General features: G+C 36.2%; 1 long non-coding RNA gene across 1 annotated transcript in view; it reads right to left on the bottom strand.

Annotated features, from left to right (window-relative positions):
* Window positions 1-12,252, bottom strand: part of LOC116271279 — a 50,978-nt gene extending 38,726 nt beyond the window's left edge. Inside the window, exons 1-2 of the long non-coding RNA XR_004179748.1 lie at window positions 12,183-12,252; window positions 11,651-11,711 (exon numbers count right to left, since the gene is read on the bottom strand). This is a non-coding gene — a long non-coding RNA (uncharacterized LOC116271279). The remainder of the gene's footprint in view (window positions 1-11,650; window positions 11,712-12,182) is intronic.
* Window positions 12,253-14,836: the final 2,584 nt, after the last annotated feature.

The raw sequence follows: 14,836 nt of genomic DNA, 5'->3' as shown, positions 1-14,836 counted from the left end.
TTTTTCTGCCTACATATTTTTAAGCTCTTAGATAAATCATATAGGCCTGATAACTGAAACCTTTCCTATGGCATAATATTATCTGAGAAGCTGTCAAGCATAAGAACATAAATAAAAATCATGAAGATTGTCACTGTGAATCTAGTCCACTTCATCTCTCTTCTTTTGGGTAGGAGAAAAGGCCACTTGCTATAAACCATATGTGCTAGTATGGTATTTTGCAATAAATAGCTCTATATTCAAAGGTAGATATTTTGTAGTCAATTTTAGAATGAGTTTTAAACATTTAAATGTAGGAGTGAAAAAGATAGAATGTGATATCTATTTTTCTCTACTTAAAACAGGTTGGATAATCTTGAAGCATCTGTCAGCCTTCTTAAATAATTTCAAAGTTAGTCTGTGCTTGCAAGGAAAGTGTAGGTTGCTGGCTAATTTTAATGCCATCACTTAATATTCATTCTACCAATAAATAATAAGCCAAAACTATGTAGACATTAATTTGGAATTTCCAGATACAGAATCAATTGATTGATCTAGATGCTTAAAGTGTATCAATTTATCTAATTTTCACGTCAAACTGCCCAAGGAAGCTCTTATTATTGTTTGCTAATAAACTCTGCATTTTAATTGAGATTGAATTTGCTTTGGATCAGAAATGTGAGATCTGAGTTCAAATATGAGTTCAGTGGCTGTGAGACCTTGGGAAAGTCAGTCATTCTCACTAAGCACTTGTCTTCATATTTGACCCTAGGGAATACAGCAGTACCTGTTTCATAGGGTAGATGTGAATATTAAATGAGATAATGTATGTGCAGTGACTGGAAGATGAATGAGGCTTTACATGCTTTTGTGTTAGGCTCCCTCCAATCTCAAAACCTTTGCATTTACTGTTTCCTCAGTCTAAGATGCCCCCTATTCCTCCTTACTTTTCATATAGAGAACCTCTTTTTATTCTAATTGCTTCTGAAATGCCCTGAGCTTCCAGACCACGTCTGGTTCTCATACCATGCACATTCATATCTGCTTCGATTTCTCATAGGCATTGATCAGATAATCACATGCCTATTTCTCATAGGCACTGATCAGACAGTCACATGTAATTTGTTTAACTTATATCAACTATAAACTTTCGGATGATAGGACCTACATCTGTTTATTTTGTTTCCCATTAGATCACAGAATTGAATTCAGCAAATGGCGCATGGTGAAAGTATAGCCTCTTCCTTAAGAGGCTTCTCCTGCCCCAAAGACCAAAATCCCCTCTGCTAGTCCTACTTTTTATTAACAGAATGGTAGTAGTGATCTAGACAGCAAAGGATTCAGAACTCCTAAACAGTACCTGGGTAGAGATAGTTTGTCCAGATCATAGGTAGCTCTACAAAGTTAGCCTCTTGGTCCTCAGCTTTAGACTTTGGTATGTTGGGTGCATTTTCTTCTGTTCTTTTGGGAAAGTGGTCAAGTAACCCTTGTTTTTTTAATTCGCTGCAATTAGGGGTTAACTACGAATTAAAGCAATCAGTCATTTTTTAAGGTTTCCTCATTTTGTAATTCCAGCCATATCAATGATTGCTATCCACAATCTAGGCTTTTTATATTTAACCTCATGAGCTATCTTGTTGGAGACAAGGGAGCAAGAGAAATTATTATCTATCAAATGATCGTATTATTAAGGCATGTATTCCTAACCATTTCCAAATAATTGAAAAATTCTCAAAGCATCTAAATAGATGTTTCTAATAAGATGATATTAATAGTTACAGAGTTAACAGAGTGACAGGTGTAATGTTACACCCAGAGTCTGGATGAACTACCAACCAATCTCAGACCTATCTAATTCCAAAAGCTCCTCACAAGCTCCACAACAGATGACAGTATTGGTTGAAGTTAGTACTTTTACATTTTCCATTTGTCTTTTAGCACAGAAAGGATTACTGAGAGAAAGCTTCATATTTCTCAGTCTATGATTATGATTGTGCTACTAGTATGGCATCTGATAATTAGCTTTCTAATCAGTGTTAGAAATTGAATATCATTGCTGAATTTAACCAGAAAAATAGACAGTCTCTGCTTTTCATCCTGGAGTTTACTTTATATTGGGGGAGCATATTTTTGTATTTGTTATTTTAATTATAATTTTTTTTTTTTTTTGAGATGGAGTTTCACTCTGTTACCAGGCTAGAGCACCATCTCAGCTCACTACAACCTCCCAGGTTCAAGTGATTCTCCAGCCTCAACCTCCCCAGTAGCTGGGAATACAGGTGTGCACCACCACACCCAGCTAATTTCTGTATTTTTAGTAGAGACAGGGTTTCACCATGTTGGCCAGGATGGTCTTGATCTCTTGACCTTGTGATCCGCCCGCCTCGGCCTCCCAAGGCACTGGGATTACAGGCATGAGCCACCGTGCCCGGCCTATGATATTATTTTTAAAAGAAAAAGTAAGTATCGATAAGAGCACATAGAAGGAATCTAACCTGGTCTGAGAGAAGGAATGATTTTGTGGTGATGGCGTATTTAAGATGAGCCTCATGCCACTCTCTAGAGAGGGAGCTTAGGGAAACTTTTCTCTCCCTCTTCCCTCCTTCATAAATTACACAGATCTAGGGTGGGAAGGAGTTTGGCCTATATGAAATGATCAGATAGTCGATGCCAACAGGATGAAAAAAAAGAATATCACATGAGAAATAGTCATGGGCTGAACCAAACAGTGCCCCTAAGCCTTAATATTCTTACCTGTAATCTGAGAATAATTTTCTCATCTGGAGCTAATGATGATTCCCTACATATCTGACAAAATTGCCAGAAACCAGTGACACTCTCCATTAAAAGGTATGCATAAAATTTAATTTCATATATAAAATGCTAAATAGCTATATTATGTAATATCATATACATATACATGAGTTATATAATGTGAGAACAATGCATAATACAACTATGCAAATAGAAAATGCATCTCTCTGAAGCCCATGCTCTAGATACATGGAATGAAACTCAAATTTTTCACTGGGAGAGACCCTGATAAAAGGAAACTTAACATTCATACCACAACTCACAAGCTGGTACTATAACAAGATTTTGAGCAGGGTTTATTTCAGACCAATTTGAACTATTGAGTACATACCAATAAGAATGCCAGCATTCATTACATTTGGAGAGACAGATGGTCTGGACTGAGACAACCAATTAATGTAAAATGTGTTCTTTGTTGGCACTTACCACAAAGGAGGATCTTTTTTTGAAATACCTTCTTAAAGTTTATTCTATTTTCAGACGAATGCGTCTTTATGTAGAAAGTGAGTACTTAAGGCATCTATGGGCAACATTTTACCTACTTTTTATGACATCTATGGAAAAAGCTAATTTATATTAGTTATTGCTTTTTTTAATTTTAAAGAATGTAAAATAAGCTATTCACTTGAAATATTCTGATGTTCCATTAATCACATTTTTCATTTGGCAGAAAAGTATAAAGAAATTGCTTTTCCAAAGATTGCTCAATGAGGTCATTTCCTGCCTTCTTAAGAAACTTTCGTTAAATTGTGTGGTGTCAGTGGATGTAAAAATTAACTCTGAATTGTTTGCAGAAAAAAGAAAACACAAGTATACCCTTTATTTATGACACATATCCTTTAGGTCCTGGCTGTTTAGTCAAAGCACAGGAAACATTTTTATACTTAAAAATGTTCCAAGAGATATTTGCCAAATGTTGTATTACTCAAGAGTTATTGATGCTCAAGTTCACCCAGACCGTGTCACTTTACTCCCTTTCCCAGGTCAAAGCCCATGCAAAGAAAAACATGTCTGCCTGGAATGATAAATGATGAATAGGCGGTAGAGTTAGAGCATTATTTTGGTATCATTATTGTACATTAGACCATGAAAGCTAGAGTTCAGAGATTATACATTATGTTCTGAGCCAAAGTGAAATGAGAAATAAATTTTTTGAAATGTGGAAAGCAAATGTGACAACTTATTTTCCTATAGCTTATCAACTTTTAAATGTTTTATTTTCTGTATATTTGATAATATACAGAATATATTAGTGCAGAAGTCCTTGTATATTATTTGCAAATAAAAATGCATGAACTGGGGATACATGCTTACATATTTTACTGATGAGTGCATGCTAAAAAATGTTTAGATTGTTACTCATCTACGCAATGTTAAACCAATCAAGTACATTAAACCTGAGATATTGCTTTTAGAAAATTAAAAAAAAAAGAGGCGGGAGAAGAGGAAAGGAAAGAAGAGGAGGAAAGAATAATCACAATGCACATCACATAAAAACACATGTACATAGATTAACAAAATTGTCATGTATCCAGAAATAATTCAATCAATGGAGTTTTAGCATATCAATTTCATAAACTGGAACAAAGATACTCTTTAAAGCAAGACGAAGTCAGCTTGGTTTTACCCCTAGAAGTGACATAAGGTACTTGTGAAAAGTCATCTATGCCTCTGGTTTCACTGTTTTGTGATCTATTATGTGTTTTGTTTCTGCAGGTTTTTATTGTTGTTGGTGTGCAATACTAGAATATTATGTCTCGAAAATACAAGAGAGGCAAGAATGTAAAAAGTGCAAATAAGAGTAGCATCGAATTGTTACAGAAATAAAGGTAGAAATGTAGATGGTTAATTGCAATAATTAACTCAAAATGGTATGATTAATTTTATCTATGATTATGGCACAAATTTCTTAACAGAAAAACAATTGATGGAGGAAAAGAAATTTCTAAAAAATATGAATAGTCCTATGCTTAAGTTGTGAAAAATAGTATTTCTGGGGAGTAGCAATTTTTTCTCTTCATTTTCTGATTTCAGAAACTATCATTGTACACATACTTTTGGACAACATAAAAGAACAGGGTGCATTCAGGGCACGCAGTTTTTAAGAAAATATAAATGTCATGGCCAGAACATGAAATTATAATTCAAATGAAAACCAGTCTGTCTGATTCCAAAGTGTGCCACTAACAAGCTGTTAGACATGAAGAAACTACTTAACCTCTCTGGTCTCTATGTCCATTATCCACTATATGAGAATAATAAAACCCAGTTAAGAGCACTTCAAACGATTAATATAGAGTCCCTAGCTTGTGGTGTAAGGGAGTCTTCAACAAATCACAACTATTATTGAAAACTGTCTTCTAATCTCTAATCATAACAATCAATCACCATAATAAAAATATTAGGCAGAGAGATATTTCCAACATCTCACACTTAGTAAGGCACAGAATTATGGTTACTTTTTTGCCTCCTTTTTACTTAATTCCATTAATTTTAATAGGAAATGCAGAAGAAACGTTTTTATAAGGGAAAAAGGAGAGCAGTTATTATACATTTGTTTATTCTTTTAATTTTTTAAAAATTGTGGGTATATAGTAGGTGTATATATTTATGGGGTACATGACATATTATGATACAGGCATACCATGCTTAATAATCACAACAGGGTAAATGGGGTATACTTTGCCTCAAACGCTTATGCTTTCTTTGGGTTACAAACAATCCAATTATATTATTTTGATTATTTTTAAATGTACAATAAATTATTGTTCCCTGTAGTCATCCTGTTGTGCAGTGAAACACTAGATCATATTCATTCTATGTAACTATATTTTTGTACCATTAACCATTCCTTCTTCCCCTCACCAACCCAATACCCTCCTGAGCAGTGAGAAAAAAATCTTTGCCCAGTCTAATGTCCTGGAGAGATTGATTCCCCAATTTTTTTAAAAAGTAATTTCATAGTTTTTCTTCTTAGATTTGAGTTTTTAGTCAATTTTAATTTAATAATTTTTTTTTTTTTTGGAGACAGAGTCTCGCTTTGCCACCCAGCTTCGAGTGCAGTGGCAGGATCTCAGCTCACTACAAACTCCACCTCCCAGATTCAAGCGATTCTCCTGCTTCAGCCTCTGAGTAACTGCGACTACAGGCCCCCACCACCACGCCCAGCTAATTTTTGTATTTTTAGTAGAGATGGTGTTTTGCCGTGTTGGTCAGGCTGATCTCAAACTCCTGACCTCAGGTGATCCACCCGCCTTGGCCACCCGAAGTGCTGGGATTACAGGCGTGAGCCACCACGCCAGACTGATTTGATTTCTTGTATGGCTAGAGATAGGAGCCCAATTTCATTCTTCTGCATATTAATATCCAGTTTTCTCAGCACCATTTATTGAAGAGACTGTCCTTTCTCCAGTGTATGTTCTTGGCACATGATACGGTTTGGCTGTGTTCCCACTCAAATCTGATCTTGAGTTGTAGTTCCCATAATCTCCAGGTGTGGTGAGAGGGACCCGATGTGAGGTAATTGAATGGTGGGGATGGTTTCCCCCATGCTATTCTTGTGATAGTAAGTTCTCAAGAGATCTAATGGTAAAAATAAAGGGCTTACTCTTCACTTGGCTCTCATTCTTCTCCTTCCTGCTACCGTGTAAAGACAGATGTGTTTGCTTGCCCTTCCACCATGATTGTAATTTCTTGAGGCCTTCCCAGACCCTGGGAGCTGTGAGTCAATTAAACCTCTTTCCTTTATAATATACCCAGTCTCGGGCAGTTCTTTGTAGCAGTCTGAGAATGGACTAAAGAGCACCTTTGTAAAATATGAGTTCACTGTAAATGTATGGGTTGGTTTCTGGGTTGCCTGTTCTGTTCCGTTGGCCATGTGTCTGTCTGTATGCCAGTAACACACTGTTTTGGTTAATATAGCTCCGTAGTGTGATTTGAAGTCAGGTAACATGATTCCTCCAGTTTTATTTTTTTTCTTAGGACAGTTTTGACTATTCTGGGTCTTTTCTCATTCTAGAATATAAACTTAAAGGATTAAGTTTATATTTAAACATAAATATAAATTTTAGGATTGTTTTTTCTTTCTGTGAAGAATGTCATTGCTTTGGGTAGTATGGACATTTTAATAATATTGACTCTTTCAATCCATAAATATGGAATATTGTTCCATTTTTTGGTGTCTAGCTCAATTTCTTTCACCAGTGTTTTATAGTTTTCATTGCAGAGTTCTTTCATTTCTTTGGTTAAGTTTTTTCCTAGGTATTTAATTTTATTTGTAACTATTATAAATGGAATTACTTTCCTGGTTTCTTTTTCAGATTGTTTGCTGTGGGCATACAGAAATGCTACTGATTTCTGTATGTTGATTTTGTATCCTGCAACTTTACTGAATTTGTTTATCAGTTCTAATAATTTTTTGGTGAAGTCTTTAGGTTTTTCCAAATATAAGATCATATTATCTGCAAACAAGGAAAATTTGACTTTTTCTTTTTCAATTTGGATGCCTTTTTTTTCTTTCTCTTGTCTGATTGTTCTGGTTAGGACTTCCAGTACTATGTTAAATCACAGTGATGAAAGTGGGAATCTTTGTCGTGTTCCAGATCTTAGAGAAAAGGCTTTCAGTTTTTCCCCATTCAGTATGATACCAGCTGTGGGTCTGCTCTGCATAGCTTTTATGTGTTGAGGTATGTTCCTTTTGTACCCAGTTTTTCAAGGTTTTATTTTCACTGTGAAGAGATGTTTAATTTTATCAAAGGCTTTTTTATATCATCAATTGATATGATCATATGGTTTTTGTCCTCCATTCTGTCTATATGTATCATGTCGATTATATATGTTGAACCATCCTTGCATCCCTGAGATAAATCCCACGTGGTCATGATGAATGACCTTTTTAATGTGTTGTTGAATTTGTTTTGCTAGTATTTTGTTGAGGATTTTTGCATCAATGTTTATTCAGGGATATTGGCCTATAGTTTTTTTTGTTTTGTTTTTGATGTGTCTTTGTCTAATTTTGGTACCGAGATAATACTGGCCTCAAAGAATGAGTTTAGAAGCATTCCTTTCTCCTCCATTTTTTGAAATAGTTTGGGTAGGAATGGTATTTGTTTTCCTTTAAATGTTTGGTAAAATTCAGCAATGAAACCATCAGGTCCCAGCCTTTTCTTTATTGGAGGCTTTTTCTTACAGCTCTGATCTTGTTAATTGTTCGCTTGTTCAGTTTTTATTATTTCTTTATGACTCAATCTTGGTTGGTTGTATGTGTCTAAAATGCACTCATTTGTTCTAGTTTTCCAAATTATTGGCATATAGTTGCTCACAGTATGATTCTAATGATTCTTAGAATTTCTGCAGTATTGATTGTAATGTCTCCTTTTTCATATCCAATTTTACTCATTTGATCTTCTCTTTTTTTGTCTTAGCTGGTCTGGCTAAGAGTTTGTCAATTTCATCTTTTAAGAAAACAATTTTTAATTTTGTTGATCTTTTGTATTATTTTCTTCATTTCAATTTCATTTATTTCTGCTATGATCTTTACAATCACTTTTTTCCTACAAATTTTGGGTTTGGTTTGGTCTTGTTTTTCTGTTTCTTTAAGATTCATTTTTAGGTTGTTTATTTGAAGTTTTCCTACCTATTTGATATAGGTACTTAAAGCTATAAACTTCTCTCTTAGCTTTCACTGTATCCCATAGGTTTTGTTTCCAGTGTTGTGTTTCCATTATCATTTGTTTCAAGAAAATTTTCAACTTCATTGTTAATTTCTTCATTTACCCACTGGTCATTCATGAGCATATTGTTTAACTTCCATATATTTGTATAGTTTCAAAAATTCCTTTCATTATTGATTTCTAGTGTTATTCCATCATGATCTGTGAAGATACTTAATTTCAATTTACTAAAAATTTTTAAGACTTGTTTTGTGCCTAACATATATTCTATCCTTGAGAATGATCCATGTGCTGAGAAGAGTATTCTGCAGCCACTGGATGAAATGTTCTTTAAATATCTACTATATTCATTTGGTCTATGGTGCAGATTAAGTCCAATGTTCCTTTTTTGACTTTCTGTCTGGAAGATCTGTCTAATGCTTAGAGTGGGGTATTGATATTTTAGCTATCATTTTATTGGGTCCGTATTAGTCAAGATTCTCTTAGAGGGACAGAACTAATAAGATATATATGTATATAAAGGAGAATTTATTAAGTATTGACTTACACCATCACAAGGTCCCATACTAGAGTGTCTGCAAGCCGAGGAGCAAGGAGAGCCAGTTAGAGTCCCAAAACTGAAGAACTTAGAGTCTGAGGATAGAGGGAAGGAAGTATCCAGCATGGGAGAAAGATGTAGGCTGAGAGACTAGGCGCGTCTCACCTCTTCATGTTTTTCTGCCTGCTTTATATTTGCTGGAGGCTGATTAGATAGTGTCCACCCAATTAAGTGTGGGTCTGCTTTCCCCAGTCTGACTCAAATGTTAATTTCTTTTGGCAACATCCTCACAGACACACCCAGGATCAATATTGCGTCCTTCAATCCAATCAAGTTGATATTCAGTATTAACCATCATAGTGTCTGTCTCTCTCCTTAGCCCTATTATTTGCTTTACATATCTTGGTGCTCCATTGTTGGGTGCATATATGTTTGTAATTGTTATATATTCTTGCTTCATTGACCCCTTTATCATTATATAATGACCTTTTTTATCTCTTTTTATAGTTTTTGTCTTGAAATCAATTTGTCTGATATAAGTATAGCACTCCTGCTCCTTTTTGGTTTGCATTAGCATGAATAACCTTTTTCCATCCCTTTATTTTCAATCTATACATGTCTTTATAAGTGAAGTATGTTTTTTGTAGGCAACAGATCCTAGGTCTTGTTTTTTTGGTTTTGTTTGGTTGTTTGTTTGTTTAATCCATTCAGTCACTCTGTTTTTTGATTGGAGAGTTTAGTCCATTTATATTCAATATTATTATTGATAAGTGAGGACTCCCTCCTGCCATTTTATTCTTTGTTTTCTCACTGCTTTGTTGTCTTCTCTCCCTTCTTTCCTTCCTTCCTGTCTTCCTGTTAGTGAAGGTGATTTTCTCTGATGGTCTGTTTTAATTTCTTGTTGTATGTTTTTTAATCTGTGGTTACATGAGGCTTGCAAATGATGTCTTATAACCCATTTTAAACTGATCACAACTTAACACTGATTGTGTAAACAAACTAATCAGCAAAGAGAAAACTCATAAAATTTCCACACTTTGGCTTTGTCCCCCTTCCTTTTTAACATTTTGTTGTTTCTGTTTATATCTTATTTTACTGTCTATATCTTTAAAAGTAACTGTAGTTATTATTTTTGTTTGGTTCACCTTTTAGTCTTTCTACTCAAGATATAAGTAGTTTATACACCACAGTGACAGTGTTATAATATTCTGTGTTTTTCTATATATTTACTATCACTAGTGAGTTTTGTACCTTCAGAACATTCATTATTGCTCATTAACAATATTTCAGACTGAAAAACTCCCCTGAGTATTTCTTGTAGGACTGGTCTAGTGTTGGTGAAATTTGTCAGCTTGTGTTTGTCTGGGAAAGTGTTTATTCCTCTTTAAGTTTGAAAGATATTTTCACTAGATATACTATTCTAGTATAAAAGGTTTTTTCCCTTTGGTACTTTAAATATGTCAAGTCTCTCTCCTGGCTGCCTTGTAAAATTTCCATTGAGAAGTCTACTGCCAAATGTATTGGTGCTCCATTGTATGTTATTTGTTTCTTTTCTCTTGGTGCTTTTAGGATTTTTTCTTTATCCTTGATCTTTGGGAGTTTGATTATTAAATGCCTTGAGGTACTCTTCTTTATGTTAAATCTGTTTGGAGTTTTATAACCTTCTTGTATGTGAGTGTTGATATCATTCTCTATGTTTGGAAAGCTCTTTGATATCCCTTTGAAGATTTGCCTTCTTGAGGTTATTTTTAAATGTTCTAGGCATGTTCATTCTTTTTTATTTTATTTTCTGTTGTTTCCTCTGACTGTGTATTTTCAAATAACCTGTCTTCGACTTCACTAATTCTTTCTTTGGCTTGGTCAATTCTCTTGTTAAGGGACTCTAATGCATTCTTCACTATGTCCATTGCATTTTTCAACTCCAGAATTTCTTGATTTTTTAAAGTATTTCAATCTCTTTGGTAAATTTGCATGATAGGATTCTGAATTCCTTTTCTGTGTTATATTGAATTTTGTTGAGTTTTCTTAAAACTGCTATTTCAAATTCTTTGTCTGAAAGGTCACATACCTCTGTCTCTCCATGATTGGTCACTGGTGCTCTATTTAGTTAAGTTGGTGAGGTCATGTTTTCCTAGATGGTCTTGATGTTTGCGGATGTTCATCAGTATTTATTATAGTCTTTACAAGTTGGGCTTGTTTGTATGTATCCTTTTTAAGAAGGCTTTCCAGGTATTTGAAGGGACTTGAGTAATATAAACCAGGTTTTTGGTCACTGCAGCTATATCTGCCTGAGGGGTACCCCAAGCCCAGTAAAGATGTGGCTCCTGCAGACTTGTAGATATACTGCCTTAATGGTCATAGATAAGATCCTGAAGAATTTGCTGGCTTACCAGACAGAGACTCTTGTTCTCTTCCTTGACTTTCTCTCAAATTTTGAAGTCTCCTTCTCTGTGCTGAGCTGCCTGGATCTAGGGGAGGGGTGAAGCAAGCACCCCTCTGGACACCACCATTGGAGTCCACATTAGACCTGAAGCCAGCACAGCACTGGGTCTCACCCAAGACCTGTGGTAACCACTGCCTGGCTACTGTCTGAGTTTTCTCAAGGCTGTAGGATTTTACAATAAGCAGGTTGTGAAGCCATCCTTACCTTCAGAGCAGTGAGTTTCCCTAGGTCTTAGTTGAGTCCAGAGTGAGTCCAGAGATACCATCTAGAAACCAGGACATAGAGTTGGAAATCTTAGGCTTCTACTATTCTACTACAGCTGAGCTGACACCCAAACCACAAGACAAAGTTTTTCCCATTCTTCCCTCTCCTTTTCACAAGTAGAGGAATCTCTCCCTATGGCCACCACTGCCCCAGACTCACAGTGAGTACTATCTGGCTGCCACCAATGATCACTCAAGGCTCAAAAGATCTTCAGTCAACTTTCAGTGAATTCTGCCAGGTCTAAGACTCTTCCTTTAGACCAGTGGGATCCCTTCTGGCCCACAGAATGTCCAGAAATGCCATCCAAGAACCAAATCCTAGAATTTGTGACTTCAAGCCTGTTTGGTGCCCTACTCCACTGTGGCCAAGCTTGTACCTAAGCTGCAAAAGTCCCCTTTACTCCTTCCTCCTTTATTTTCAAACTGGAGTTCCACTTGATAGCCACCACAGCTGGGAGTGTGTTGGGTCACACCTGAAGCCAGCATGTCTGTGAACCTCACTCGAAGCCCACGGTGAGTACTGCATGGGTACCACTGCTCACTATTCAGGACTCAAGGGCTCTTTAGTCAGCAGGTGTTGAATTTTGCCAAGACTATGTCCTTCCCTTCATGGCAATGGATTCCCCTTTGGCCCAGAGCATGTCTAGAAATGTCATTCTGAAGCAAGGTTCTGGAATGTGGGCCTTATGACTCTGCCCAATACCCTGTTCTATCATTTCTGAGCTGGTATCTAAGTTGCAAGACAAAGCCCTCTTTACTTTTCCCTCTCCTCTCCCCAAGCTGTAGGAAGGAATCTCTCCTGGAGCTGTAAGCTGCACTATCTGGGGATAGGGGCGAAGTGGTACAGGCACTCTCTTGACTAACCCAACTGGTGTCTTACTGTCATGTGCCCCCCAAAGCCCACTGGCTCTGAGCCCCGTGCAACAACAGTGATTGCCCAGGGATTGCATGACTTGTGGCCTAGGCTATTTTGGGGGTTTGTTTAGAACCTCGGAGCACTTTAGCTCACAGTGGTGAGGCCTGCCAGAACTCAGGTTCTGACTGCTGAGATGGGTGATTCCCCTCTGGCTAGGGGTGGTCTATATGCTCTCTTCATGGGCGCCGGCTGATTTCTGTCTGGTGTTGCTTTCCACTGTGACAAGGCAGCACTGAGTTCAAGTGCCAAGTTCCATAGTCACTGTGCTCTCTCTCTCCCAAATGCACAGATTCTCTCTCCATGCCATGTAGCTGCTGCGCAGGGATGGGCAAGCGGTGGCATATGCAATTTAAGACTTTTTTCAGTGCTTCTTTCAGTGATATGAAGTCAAAACAAGGTACTGTAATGACTCACTTGATTTTTGGGTTTTGTGAAGATGCTTTTTAGTCGTTCAATTTGATGTTCCTACAGGAAGAACGATCAGTGGAGGCTTCTATTCAATTATCTTGTCCTGTCACCAGTCTCCATTTGTTTATTCTTACATCAGGATTGACTGAATTCTAATCATTTAATCTGGCTTTTAAGTGATGGTGTTTTGCCACATCACATTGGACTTGTAGGGAAGCACTGATACGATCTTTTCTTCATTTTTATTAGAATGACTTTTGTAATGGTCAATCAAAAATGTGGATACATATTAGGAGTGTATATGAACTGTTAGTTATGGCTGTTATAGATGAGCAAGGATGTCCAGAAAACACAGTGAATGAAAAATAGACTTTTTGGTCATCACCAGATTCCATGAATGTGCCTAAGTTAAGAAAAACAGGGAGTACCTAATTTTAAAGTGTACGGAATAAGGTATATTTGGGAGAATTTTAAGCATTTTGAGTATAGTTTGACAAAGATGTTTGGGGAGCAGGCCAGATCAATAACCTATCTCAGTTCTGGCAGTAAACTGGAACTAGAATGAGGGTGGTACCTCAGATAATTCTTTAAAATTCCTTAATCTGATTGTTTCAACTCTCATTTTATCATGATTCTCTTTATTTTGATTTGTTTGGAATAAAAATATTTTTATTCCTTTTTTCATACAATGAAGTAAATATTTGCTGAACAAGAAAGTTAATAAATGTCCTGGCATTGACTCTATGTACCGAATGTGGGGAGTTTTATGTGAGCATGTGTAGGTGTTGTTTCTCCTTTCTGAAAACAATATGGATATGTCAAAGAGTATACCTGCTTTGTTGATTAAGGGTGTCAAGATGTATTTACTGGCTAGGGGTGAGAGCACCATATAAAGATAACTCTATAAACATTTATTCATTTCTCCAATGGTCTCAAATGCATGGTTTTGTAAGAGATATAAAGGTTATCTGCATGTGATGTCTCTAAACAAAGAGGTAGCTAATTGGCAGCCCCTTCATCCACACTGATAAGTAGTCTGTTCTCTTACCAATCCCTACCTCTCCAATTTTCCTATATGCTTCTTCTCTTCCCAAGATAAGGGACTGACAAAAGCAGGGTAGTGTCAGAAGATTCTTTTCATAAGAAGAAGGGCTGATATTGTTGAGGCATTTTTCTAGTGGAGAGGACACCATTGGTTTTGAAATCTCAGAACCGAGATTGAAGATAATGATGAAATTTACTTTCTCCAAACAAAAGAAGGAGAATTCTGATACAAAGAGTAAGGTCATTGCCATCTAGAGGAAAAGATCAGAGAAACAAGCGAAAATATAAAAGTCTTTTAGGAAGAAGATTCAGAACAACCCATAGTCATGACATGCATTATAAACCATTCTATTCCTGTAGCAATTTGGGGATATATAATACATTATTATTATCTATGGTCAGCGTGCATGATAAGTTAGTGAGGTGAAGAATATGTTAATTAGATTAAAATTTTTCACAGTGTTTTCTAAATAGGTCAAAACATCACGTTGTACTCACAGATATACACAATTAATAGTTTTCAATTAAAAATAAATTAATTTAAAAGGTTATTTCAAGAGTTTTTCTCCAGAGCTGGCTAACAGAAGCCTTCCTAAGATTCCTATTTATCATCAGTAGCCAATGCTTTGTTAACTAGTTTACTGAATACTAACATGGAGTTTCACCGGGGGAATCTAGCAGCATCTTGTAAAGTAGATGAAATGAGCTCTCAATGGCAACATTAGGGATAAACAAGATTTGTGACTTGACTAAAATAAT

Source organism: Papio anubis, chromosome 18 (genome assembly GCF_008728515.1).
Source record: "Papio anubis isolate 15944 chromosome 18, Panubis1.0, whole genome shotgun sequence".
NCBI lineage: Eukaryota > Metazoa > Chordata > Mammalia > Primates > Cercopithecidae > Papio > Papio anubis.
This window is presented reverse-complemented; position numbering and strand designations above follow the sequence as displayed.